Genomic DNA, 12,972 nt, shown 5'->3' with positions numbered 1-12,972 from the left:
GAAAACATAAAACTGAACGTGTTGGACGGCACGAGACGAAGAGTTCAGAAACTGATCTGGTTTTATCTGAGGATAAACACAAACTAAGGCCACAAATCCTGGGATATATAATAACTGAAAACAGAGAAACTAAAATCGTCACAAAAGAATGGTTGAAAATTACAGAATGACTGAAAACAGGAACTGAAAGCACCAGAAAACAGTGACTGAAAATGACACAAAACTACAAAAATTGTCACAAAACAGCGACTGAAACTGCCAGAACAACAGAAAAAATCTGAAAACAGTAGCTGAAAATTACCAAACACCAAAAAGCAAGAGCTAAAGTTTTTGTTTTCTTGTGAAGCTTTTAATCTGCGGAGCATCGAAACCGTCAACTCACACAGAAATTCATCCATCAGGGGGTTAATTAGAGACGTGGAGCCAGTTCCAGCCAATCAGAGAGCCCGTTAGACGCTAATTAGTAGCTTGTTGGTAGCTAATTAGTAGCTTGTTAGCAGCTTGTTAGCAGCATGTTAGTAACTTGTTAGCAGCTTGTTAGTACCTCGTTAGCAGCTTGTTAGCAGCTCATTAGTAGTTGATTAGTAACTTGTTGGCAGCTTGTTAGTACGTTGTTAGCAGCTTGTTAGCAGCTTGTTAATAGGGCAATAGTAGGTTGTTAGTAGCTTGTTAGTAGCTTTTTAGCAGCACCTTAGTAGCTCACTAGTGGCTTGCTAGCCGTATGTTAGTAGCTTGTTAGTAGCTTGTTAGCAGTATGTTAGTAGCTTGTTAGTAGCATGTTAGTAGCATGTTAGTAGATTGTTAACAGCTTGTTAGTAGTTTGTTAGTAGCTCGTTAGCAGCTCGGTAGTAGCTTGTTAGCAGCTTATTAGTAGCTCGTTAGCAGTTTGTTAATAGCTTGTTAGCGGCTTGTTAGCAGGTCGTTAGTAGCTCATTAGTAGCTTGTTAGCAGCTCGTTAGCAGGCGGTGGCTCACCTTTCCTTCAGTTCTGCTATCAGCTGGTGTCTCTGCAGCTCTGTCAGCTGAGCTTCCTGCTGCAGACACCACGACACAGCAGAAGAGGTTACCATGGCAACCAGCAGAGCGCTGAGTCACCGCTGACACTAAACGAGCAGCTCCACTCAGTCTGTTAATGTGTGTGTGTGTTGGTGTGTGTTAGCGTGTGTGTGTGTTGGTGTGTGTGCAGGTTATTGTGTCCTGACATGAAGAACAGGTGTGTGATGCCACAGCAGCAGCGCTGAAAGGATGTGATGTCATAAAGGACACACAAAGAAACATCACCATCATTTTCACTGTCATATGAATATTATGTCATCAATACACAGCAGGAAAGGAGGCGCTGGTTGGAGACATTTTCAGTTGTTGTTTTCAGCTGTTATTTCCTTTCATCTTCAAGCTGCAAACGAGATGCTAGTGAGCTACTAACGAGCTACTAACAAGCTGCTGACAAGCTACTAACAAGCTGCTAATAAACTGCTAACAAGCTGCTAACAAGCTGCTAATAAACTGCTAACAAGCTGCTAATAAACTGCTAACAAGCTGCTAACAAGCTGCTAATAAACTGCTAACAAGCTGCTAACAAGCTGCTAATAAACTGCTAACAAGCTGCTAACAAATTGCTAACAAGATGCTAACAAGCTCCTAGCCAGCTGTTGTCATGACATTTTCAGCTGTTTTCTGTGGTTCTTAGCTGCTGTTTCCCATTGTTTTCAGTTGTGAGGATCAGTAACTTTCAGGGTGAATCGCTGCAGAAACAAAGCCTCAGATTAATTAAATGATCCCAGAGGTTCTGGAAGTAGAACCTGGCCCAGTTCCAGTCCAGTTAGAGCTCTGGTTGTTCAGCCCACAGTGGATGGAGTCGTTCTCTAATGAGCTAACCGTCGTTCTGACAGCATCAGCGGGTCGATACCTGGACACAGATCAGATCTATTAGAGTAATGGAATCTATTAGACTTCTAGCTCTGAGCTGATGTAGTTAATTAAAGAGTTTAAATAAGATGAAGATAAGACGGACATGTTTCTGTAAGAAGAATAAACAGTGGCTGTGATGTTGCTCCATCGACCAATCATAAGCTAGGTGGACTCCTCACCACGGTAACCAGAAACAACATAAGCTCCAAAAATGAACCGTTTGCACCAGATTCAGCTAAAATATAAAAGAAAACTTCTGGATCAAATGTGAAGCTAAGACAGACTCGGCTGGGTCACATGACAGGTGGTGTAAACAGAAGAAAAACATGGAGGCCCAATAAAATGCATCAGGTAAATATCTACAGCCTCCATTTACACTCAGACTAAAGTGTTGGGCATGCTGATTTCAGTTGTTTTTTTAGTTTATGCAAAATGAATTAATTAAATGATCTTTTTGTTTCCTGATTTCTGTCATTCTAGCTGCTGTTTCCATGGAGACGGAGGACTTTGCAGTGAAAAATGAGTCCACAGTGAGGAAAAACGTCGTTTCCAACAAGATATTATTCTGATAAAAGTGTGATTTTTTTTGTACTAAACTGAACCAAACAGTATCTCAGAAAACTGGTTTCCTCTGAAATGTCAGAAACGAAGAAAAATAACAGAAAACAGCAGCTGAAAGCGACAAAATAACTGAAAACGTCACAAAACGGTGACTGAAGACGTCAGAAACAAGAGAAATAAGAGAAAACAACAAATAAAAACGTCAGACAGGCCATGTTTTGTTGTTTTTGTTGTTTTCCACAAATGTTTTCTGTTATTCTCCCTCATCGTTTTCTGTCATTTTCAGTTGTTTGTAGTCGCTGTTTTCTGGTGCTTTGCGGTTTTCGGTTGTGATTTTCTGTTCATTGTTTTTGCACATTTTCAATCAATTTGTGACGTTTTCAGTCAGTATTTTTATGTTTTTAGTCACTACTTTATGTTGTTTTTGGTGTTATTAAATCAACATTTTCTGACATTTTCTGTCACTGTTTTGACATTTTAATTCCTGTTTTCTGTCGTTTCTAGATGCTGTTTTCTGACATTTTCAGTCACAGTTTTTTGGTGTTTTAGTCACCATTTTCTGTTGCTTTTTATTCAACATTTTCTGACGATTTCAGTCGCTGTTTTCTGTTATTCTCCTTTGTTGTCTCTGTCATTTTTGACAAACCCTGTTTTCCTTGTTGGTTCTTGTTCTGCTTGGAACCAGTTTTCTGATTTCTGTTTCACACAAACATGAAAACTGAGAAACAGGAGAAAAAGCGTGAATTAAAAGAGTGTAAAAGCTGAACGTGAGCTCTTTAAATCAGGCTGAGCTGCAGAGCGGCTCCTGAACAGCAGAGAGAGCTGGAATGAAATCCAGAACCAGGATCCGTCCTTACATGGGCAGGAATCGGTCCGTCGCAGCGCCGCAGGACTTCAGATTCCTGGACGCAGTGATAATAAAGATGAGGACTCGGTCTGCAGGACTTTACATTCACATCCTCCAGAATCTTAAATTTCCTGTTTATTCACCAGCGACGCGACAAATCCATTAAATCCAGCAGCTCGTTTCACTTTAAAACGTTTCAGCTGCAGCTCTGCTTTATGGGAACGCTGTCAAAAGCTCCATAGAAATAGAAAAAAATATGCTAAAATACTGGAAAAACAATAGAAAGATAACCGCAAATGACTGTAAAGTAACAATATTTTAGCAATAACTTTGTGATAATTTGCTTTTTAAAAACTGTTAATACATACACTTTGTGTATATAAATATATATATATATATATATATATAATTTTTAATTATTTTATATATGTTGGCTCTATATTTGATTTCAAATTGTGATTTAATGTAACTAATAAAAAAATGATTTATTATTTTTTACTTAATGTACACATTTTTTAATCCGTAAAATCAAGATATTTTAGCTGATTTAAATACAGTAAAACTATTTACTTTTAATTATCCTTTATGTCAAAATACTAACAGCTGAAGTGGACGTTATGCTCAGTTATGCTTTTATTGGTGATTTTATGAAATATCTGTAGTTTCATTTTATTTATACAAACACAAATAAAATTGCAATTTGATGTAACTGGTTAAAAAAATTGCTCCCATTTTTTAAAATGTTTTACTTTAGATTTTTTTTTAAATCAATTGTTAATATGCACGATTTTTTTCCTCAAACGACATTTTAATATCTGTTAAATAATATTTTTATCTGATTTAAATCAGTCACAGATTCTTAATACGGACTTTATTTCCATTTAAAATGTAAATTATTAAGTTTTTGTGTGATTATCTGTAATTTAATTAAAGAGGAAAAATCTGTAAAATCACTGAATATTTTAAATGAATTCCAGCTAAAAGTTATTTATATTTTACAGTGGACATTAAATAAAGACGATACATTAAAATACATTTACTAAATGATTATGTGAGCTCCTGATCACATTTTAAACAGTTTACATGTGATTAGAGTCATTTCCTGTGAATAAAATAAGTTTCAAATGATTCCAGATGCTGCAGATGATTTACTACAACTTAGAGAGAAAAGAAGTTTTACTCCAAAGTACACCAGAGATTTACTCTGCTAAAGACCTCTGACCCAGAACACACACTATGAAGTACAAACACACATTATGAAGTACAAACACACACTATGAAGTACAAACACACATTATGAAGTACAAACACACACTATGAAGTACAAACACACACTATGAAGTACAAACACACACTATGAAGTACAAACACACACTATGAAGTACTCAAACACACACTATGAAGTACAAACACACACTATGAAGTACAAACACACACTATGAAGTACTCAAACACACTCTACAGAGTATAAACACACTCTACAGATTACAAACACACTCTACAGAGTACTACTACACTCTCTGAAGTTCTGATCTCAGTAGAACCGTGTCCTCGGCTCTGACTTACTCCAGATGTTTCTTGTTTTCTGCTGCAGCTGCAACACAAACCGGATCCAAAGTAAACATAAATAAATCCTTCAGAAGTCCTCCATGCTCAGAGATCCGTCCTCTCACTGCTGCAGCGATCTGCACATTCTGCTGTCGCTTGTTATTCCATCAGAGAGAAGGAGGAGGAGGAGTCAGGAACCTCCCCGTTTGGTTCTGAAATACAACCATCCTGCTGAGGGGGTCTCAACTAAAGCCTTTATATCCACTATAGAGTCTATAAAATCCATGTTTAGCAGTCTGGAGTTTCTCCTAGAAGTCTGAATTTATGATGGAACCATTGAAACGTGAATCTTTGTCACTAAAAACAATCATTTTGGTTCTTTCATAGATTTATTAAAGGTCTTCTGGGTCATAAATACACAAACATCTACTTGAATTATCAGTTTTGTTGACGTAGAAAGCTGTGATAATCTAGTTTCTTAGTTCCATGACATCTTCTCCTGAGTGACTCTGATCAACTACAGCTGCTGACTCCTCTGATCAGTTTAAATAGAACCATTAGATCCACTCACTAGACTCAAACTCTACAGGGGAAAGTCTGAGGAAAAGAAAATCATCGACTGGAACTCAAAAGTTGCCGGACGTGATACAAAGTTTGCCCAAAAATTTACTTAAAAATTGTCCAAACTGACTGAAGCTCTGACTAAAAAGAAAATCACACAATTCGACCAAAACTGTCTAATAGACTAAAAAATGGTCCAAACTGATGGAGATGTCTACATTGACTCATAGATTCACTCAAAGATCGCCCAAATTAACTCAAAAATAGTCCAAGGTGGCGGGAAACAAGTCTAAAAATGTTCAAAAGTTGCCTGAGATGATGTAAAAATGGTCCAAAACGATAAAGATGTCTACATTGACTCCACTATGATCCAAAGTGACTAAACCATGTCTAGAATAATTAAAACCCTGCCCAAATTGCTTTTGGTCCTGGTTTCAGACCTCTTCAGGACTGGTTGCAGACTGCCTCTGCAGGGTCTTGGTCTTTTTAAGGAGTCATGGTTTTTGGTCCCAGTCTTGTACTGGTTTTGACTTTTTACTGAGTGGTTCACGAGTGGTTAAGGACTGGTTTCAGACCATCGTGGACATGTCTTAGACATTTTTCAAACCTACCATCAAGCACGGTGGTGGCAGCATCATGCTCTGTGGAACTGAAGCTTTACACAAAGAAAATAAGATAAGATAGCCCTTTATTACTCCCCACGTCAGGGGAAATTTCACGTGTTACAGCAGCAATGCACAGTAAAAGTAATAATTATAATAGCAATAATATATACAATATATACAGAGTGAAGGATGACAACTGAATAGAGTATTACTACACTTTTAATAAATGACATCAGCAATAAATGTAAAAGTGCAAATAATGCCAGCAGTGCAAATAATTGTGGTGCAGAATTTACCATGGTTTGGGATGATATGATACAGTCCAGTTTATGTTCCCATCAGCCAGTGATGCTGATGTTGTACAGTCTTCGAACAGATGGGATGAAGGACCTGTGATAGCACTCCTTCTTCAGTCTGCTGCTGAAGGAGCTGCTTAGAGACCCCACATGTCATGCAGTGGGTGAGAGAGAGTGGAATAATGGAGGAGGATCACCTCCACGTTCTTCAGGAGAACCTAAAACCATCAGCAGAAGGTTGATCTTGGACACAGTTGGATGTTTCAACCAGACAATGAGCCCAAACACACATCAGACGTGGTAAAGAAATGGTTCCATCAGACTGGAATGAAGGTTCTAGACTGGTCTCCCCAAAGTCGTGACTTAGACCCATCAAGAACCTGAAGAACCAAATCAGAATAACCACAAATGTAGAGGAACGGCACCAGAATCAGTGCCGTTCCTCTACATTTTTGGTCTTTTTGACTCAGACTTGAGCCAACTGAGGTGGAAATGGACAGATTTAACAAAATATTAGCATTTCTGTTTGTATGTTTCTATTTTTTAGACTCTTAATAAATGTGTAAAGGAACCAAACTAATGGGTGTGTGTTTGTGTGTCTGATTGTGTGTGTGTTTGTGTTTCCTCAGGTCCAGTGTGGGTTTCGTCTGTTTTCACTGAGCTGCAGTTTTCCAGGTAACTTAACCCCTCTCAGGCTCCGCCCCCATTCTGACCCGTCCCACTGGATTGGCTGTTGCTAGGCAGCAGCGGGCCGCCCCTTGTTATTGGCTGCAGACTGAAGGAGGAGGAAGGAGTAATGGAAAAGAAATGCGATGTAGAGGAGCAGAGGACAGAACTGTAGGACTTATAGACATCTGGAGGAATTTTATAGAAAAATCAGAATGGAAAAAACACTGATTTAGTTTTTTATTTTACAGACACCAGATAGATCATTAAATCACAAAAAGTTTAATATTTTCTTTGACAATATGTGTGCCAATAAAATCACGCTGTTTTACTGAATTTAAATCAGTTATTTAATGAGAATATTTCACTCATAATTGCTATTTTCACTATTTCTATAGATTTTGTACTTTGTTACATCACTTTTAACCTTTCTGCACCCTTTTTTCTGTTTATGTTTTACAGTTTTAATAATCGCTGTCCAAATGTGCACATGCATCATAATCCTCCAACATTCTGCAGCCTGAAACCAAACCTGGTTTCCAAGGACAGAAGGACACTCTTGCCCTGATTCCAGGACTAATTCTGTCACTCCTCAGAGCTGGGAGTGTTTCCTGTCTGCCGGGTCTGTTTGACCTCCAGAGGACCGATTAATAGGTTTTTCTTCAGACCTGAACTACTTCCTGTTTACCTGAAGGCATCTCAACCCCAATCAACCAATCAGCCTCCTGCAACAATCTCCCTAAATCTGACCTCAGAACATTTCACTTTCAGCACAAGTCTGACCTGCATGAAGCCTCGATAGCAGATAGAAACACACAAGAGACGGATTTTCTACCATCATGCTGCCACCACCGTGCTTCACATCATGATGCCAAGTCTACCGTGCTTCACATCATGGTGCTGCCACCACCGTGCTTCACATCATGATGCTGCCACCACCGTGCTTCACATCATGGTGCTGCCTCCACCGTGCTTCACATCATGATGCTGCCACCACCGTGCTTCACATCATGATGCTGCCTCCACCGTGCTTCACATCATGATGCTGCCTCCACCGTGCTTCACATCATGATGCTGCCTCCACCGTGCTTCACATCATGATGCTGCCTCCACCGTGCTTCACATCATGATGCTGCCACCACCGTGCTTCACATCATGGTGCTGCCTCCACCGTGCTTCACATCATGATGCTGCCTCCACCGTGCTTCACATCATGATGCTGCCTCCACCGTGCTTCACATCATGATGCTGCCTCCACCGTGCTTCACATCATGATGCTGCCTCCACCGTGCTTCACATCATGATGCTGCCACCACCGTGCTTCACATCATGATGCTGCCTCCACCGTGCTTCACATCATGATGCTGCCACCACCGTGCTTCACATCATGATGCCGCCTCCACCGTACTTCACACCGTACTTGGTAGCCTCCCTCTCTAGTCTCTTTCTAGTAACTCCTTCAGAGGAGTCATAGAGTCTTGGTGGCCTCCTTCTCTAGTCTCTCAGGTCTTGAGGACGTTCTGCTCTAGTCACATTTATTCATGTTCCATCTTCCTTCCATTCCATGATGGATTTAACTGGACTCAGAGATCTTCAGGAACTTTAAATGTTCTTGTATCGTCCTGACTGATGCTTTTCAACAACCTTTCCTCAGAGGTTCTTGGTTCTTCGGTCTTCATGGTGTAGTTCTATCCAGGAGTTCTGATCCACCAGAGACTGGACCTTCCAGATCCAGGAGTCTTTATCCTCCAACCACTGACCTCAGATCATCCATTGATGACTTCTCGATGAGTCACTTATTTAAATCTCTGTTTTGTAAATTAATCGTCTTTACTTTGCACCCGTCCACAACCAAATTTGATTGATCATTATTCAATGTTGAAAAGTAATAACAGGGTCAAACTTCAAAAAGGTGGTTAATCTTTTCCATAGCTTCTCTAAGAGGAAACATGTCGGCATCATTTTTTTGTTTTCTCGTCTTTGTAGCCGAACATGTTGGATGTTTGTCAGCAGCCTCCATCAGCGAGAAGAATATCTGAGTGGGAGGTGACGAAGTGGGTGAAGAGTTTCAGCTCCGAGAGAATAAAGAGTTGAGGCTGAGTCACAGTTACTGATCAGGACTGGATGCCGGTTGGGTTTTATGAAGCTGGAGATGATGTCAGGACTGTCACTGATTAGTTCTGAAAACACAAAGTCCTCGCCCAGAGCATAACCACATCCAGGCTGTGGAGTGATTTAATCTGAGCTGCTTCTCTCTGCGCTGTGACTCCAGTCCGACTGGGATTCGATGCGCTGGTTGTGTAATTGAAGTGGGCACTTAGATGCCAGCAAGACCCTGCAGCCAAACCCCCTCAGAAAACCTGCAGCACGGCTGACTGAGCATCCAGTGTCCCAGTAAAGCTGAAGGACCACCGAGGCTAAACGCACGTCTGGAAATGTTACACGTTAGCCGCTGTCAGACATGACTCTACGAATATTTGGTTCCTCAACACGAGCTGATGATGAAACAACAATCTTCATGAATCTGACCTCAGAACATTTTCAACACAAGTCTGACCGGCAGTTTAACTCCATGTCTCAGCTTCAAGATTTCAGCAGAATTTGATTTCAAAACCACAAAACGCATCATTTGCTCTAAAATATGTGAAATATCCAGAAAAAGAAGAGTCCCCACATCATGATGCTGCCTCCACCGTGCTTCACATCATGATGCTGCCACCACCATGCTTCACATCATGATGCTGCCACCACCGTGCTTCACATCATGATGCTGCCACCACCATGCTTTATATAATGATGCTGCCACCATATGCCACTTTTTTACCAAATCTGCTTTAAACATGTCCGCACTTTCATTTATTTGACTTATTGTTCTTAAATCTTTGAATCTGAATGTTTTTCCCCTTTCTTTTTTATCATTTTAAGGTTCCATTTAAACCTGAATCACCTCCGTGTCTGAAACGTAGAATAAAAACTAACCTCCTTGTTCATTCTTCGGTGGAGCTTCAGTCCCAATTCATGTTAATCTTTAAATCCTTTATAGACCAACTCAACCTGCTCACTGATTACTGACTCTAGTTTTTCTATGGCTGTTTTCCCACAGAAAAACAGTAAAAAGGAAAAAAAAATCATCCAGATGTATGTCCTTATTTTTCCGCACAACTAAATTCTCAACTAGTTCATATTATTTTTATTGAATTTAATTCATTTTTATGCTCATATAATGTAAAAAGGAGCTCTCAAACATGCATTAATGCCCAGAAAAACAGCATTAAAGGTTTAAGGAAAGCTCAGAAAATCACATGCTGCAGCTTAGAGGAGAAACTCGTCAAACTTTAACTTCAACGTGAGTAAAAATGAACTTTACTGCAACACAAACAGCAGAAACGGTTTCCATGATGCTGAGATGTCTCCTCGATCTGAAACTATTAAAACTGCGAGTGTTTTTCTGTGTTTTCTTCAGAGCAGAACTAGTGAACAACAACCTGATTAACTTCTGGTCTTTTCATAAAAAAGCTGCAGCTTAAAAGAACACGTGGGCTGAAGAAGTCTGAAGCTTTGAAAGCAGGAAAAGTCTCCGAGGACAAACGGAGACGAAGCTGACAGAATTATTTCACAGATAAGAAACGAGGAAGGAAACAGAACGTCTGTCAGAACTCACATCTGTCAGACTTTAACAGGCTTCTGTTCAGAGGAGACGAGTTAAAACTCCAGAGGACACATTTAGTCCAACATTAAGACTCCAAATGTTTCTAAATTCTGACGTAGAGAAACTTCCCTGGAATAACAGCAGTGATGTGGTTTCACAAAATACTAATAAAAATGTTTTTAGAGCCAAAAATAAGAGGAACAGCAGTAAAAAGACAGAAAACAACAAAAAGGAGACACAACTGTAGCACACAAACACAAACCAAACACAAGACCCTGTGTTTCCACGGTAACGTCTGTTCAGTCAGCAAACAGTAGATTCTGTTATCAGCCGAAGGAAAACATGTCGAGATAAACGAGGAGCTGAAGTCACTGATGGTCGGATCATTCTATGAGAACTCAGTGAGATTAGTGGAGGTCAGCTGCTGGACCATCTGAGAACCTGATGAACTTCCTGGGAAAACTCTTAAGCATCTCAAACTGACATCTCATAAACCAGTTAAACCAGTTTAAACCACAACCTGCTGACAGTCGTTATGGTTCTGGAGGTTTAGGGTTCGGTCCCAACGCTGCCGTTTTAATCCTGAGAATAAAAACCTCCATCAATAAACCTCAACGTTCGGTTAATCCACCAACACGTCCAGACACGTCCTGCTTCACCGATCTCACACAAAAACACTTTGACAAGAACAAACCGACTCAACAAACCATCCAGCACAAACCCTGCTGCGGTTTCTTCTTAAAAATGGATTTGGATGTAGTTTTAACTCTCAAAAGCAGAAATTTAGAATGTCAAAGAGTTTGATGAACGTTTACAGCAGAAATGAAACATTTATAATCATTTACATTCAAATATCTGCAACAGAGACAGAAGATCCAACAAGAAAACACACAAACAAGCTTTTACTTGTCAACTAAAATAGTAAAAAATAACTTTTCACTGTTGGGAAACTTGAAAGTTTATGAAGAAAAAAATCTGTTCTGAAGTTCTCCACCTGCTGTAACTTCACAAACAAAATGAAATGACCCCTTAAAACCAGTGGATAAACCAGTTTAAAGCAGTTAAACCACCAAACACACCAGTGTAAACCCTCAATTACCCCAGTTTAAACCAATTAAACCCGTTTAAACCACCAAATAAAGCAGTTTAAACCAATGAATACACCAGTTCAAACCATTTAAACCAGTTTAAACCAAATGCAACAGTTTCTGATTTTTGCACATTTTAACCCAAATACAGGTAAAATAATTCTCATTTATTTGTTAATTTGGTTCCATTTCATGCATTTTCTCATAACAGCATCATGTTTTCTGAGTTTAATGAACCTAAAGCGTCTTTTTTCTGCCTGACATTGACTTTCTTTAGTCTTATTGAACCAAACTCCCCTTCCAGCCTGCAAAAACATGCACTGCAGCAGCAATAAGGAATTCCAGACATGCATCAGCCTCTACAGGTGAACAAGAAGCTGCAGTGACTGAATTAAATCAATAAATACACCAGTTTAACCAATATCAGATATATTTAATCATTTAATTCTCAGTTATTGTGTGTTCTGGTGCCATGATGCTGCTATAAGTGTCTGTTTTCATGTTTTTTCTCATTACGTCATCGATTATATCAACCTAAAGCGTCTTTTTTCTGCCTGACAAGGAGTTTCTTTAGACTTATTGAACCAAACTCCCCGTCTGACCTGCGGGAACATGCACTGCAGCAGCAATAAGGAATTCCAGACATGCATCAGCTGCAGTGACTCAACAGACTACACTTTATTAGCCTCACACTAATCCTCACTTTAGCTGGGTTTTTTTCAGCTCTGCAGCAAAAAAAGTTGATCAACACAAACAAGCAAAGAAATCACAGCAGCAAGAATCCAGGATCTAAAAACAGAAGAAGAAGAAGAAGAAGAAGAAGAAGAAGAAGCTTGGAGTCTGTATTTAATCCTGCAGGACGACGCAGAGGACGACCTGTTATGTAACAGTCAGAGTGCTGCAGCAGCACAAACGTCCAGCAACACGTCACTGCACGGACACACACACACACACACACACACACACACACACACACACACACACACACACACACACACACACACACACCTGTCAGACCTGCAGGAGTCCATTCAGAAACACTGCTGCACGTGTGCACGCACAAACACACGAAGAAAACACTGAGAACCTGAGAGTCCTGTACAGGTGGGATGTAAGCCAACACCTGACATGAACATGAAGCTACCGAGGCTCAGAAAATGATCAGAAAAACACTAAAATGTATTAAAACCACTGAAATGTGAAACTAGAAAATATGCGAAATGCAAAAATAATAATAATAA

At 39.8% G+C, this 12,972-nt stretch overlaps 1 protein-coding gene across 1 annotated transcript in view; it reads right to left on the bottom strand.

Moving 5' to 3' along the window:
• The window catches only part of LOC110967815 (microtubule-associated tumor suppressor 1 homolog), a 73,875-nt gene that overhangs the window by 60,113 nt on the left and 790 nt on the right, over nt 1-12,972 (bottom strand).

This window comes from Acanthochromis polyacanthus, chromosome 3 (assembly GCF_021347895.1).
Source record: "Acanthochromis polyacanthus isolate Apoly-LR-REF ecotype Palm Island chromosome 3, KAUST_Apoly_ChrSc, whole genome shotgun sequence".
In the NCBI taxonomy this organism is placed as follows: domain Eukaryota; kingdom Metazoa; phylum Chordata; class Actinopteri; family Pomacentridae; genus Acanthochromis; species Acanthochromis polyacanthus.
The sequence above is the reverse complement of the archived record's forward strand: the minus strand, read 5'-3'. Positions and strand labels throughout refer to the sequence as shown.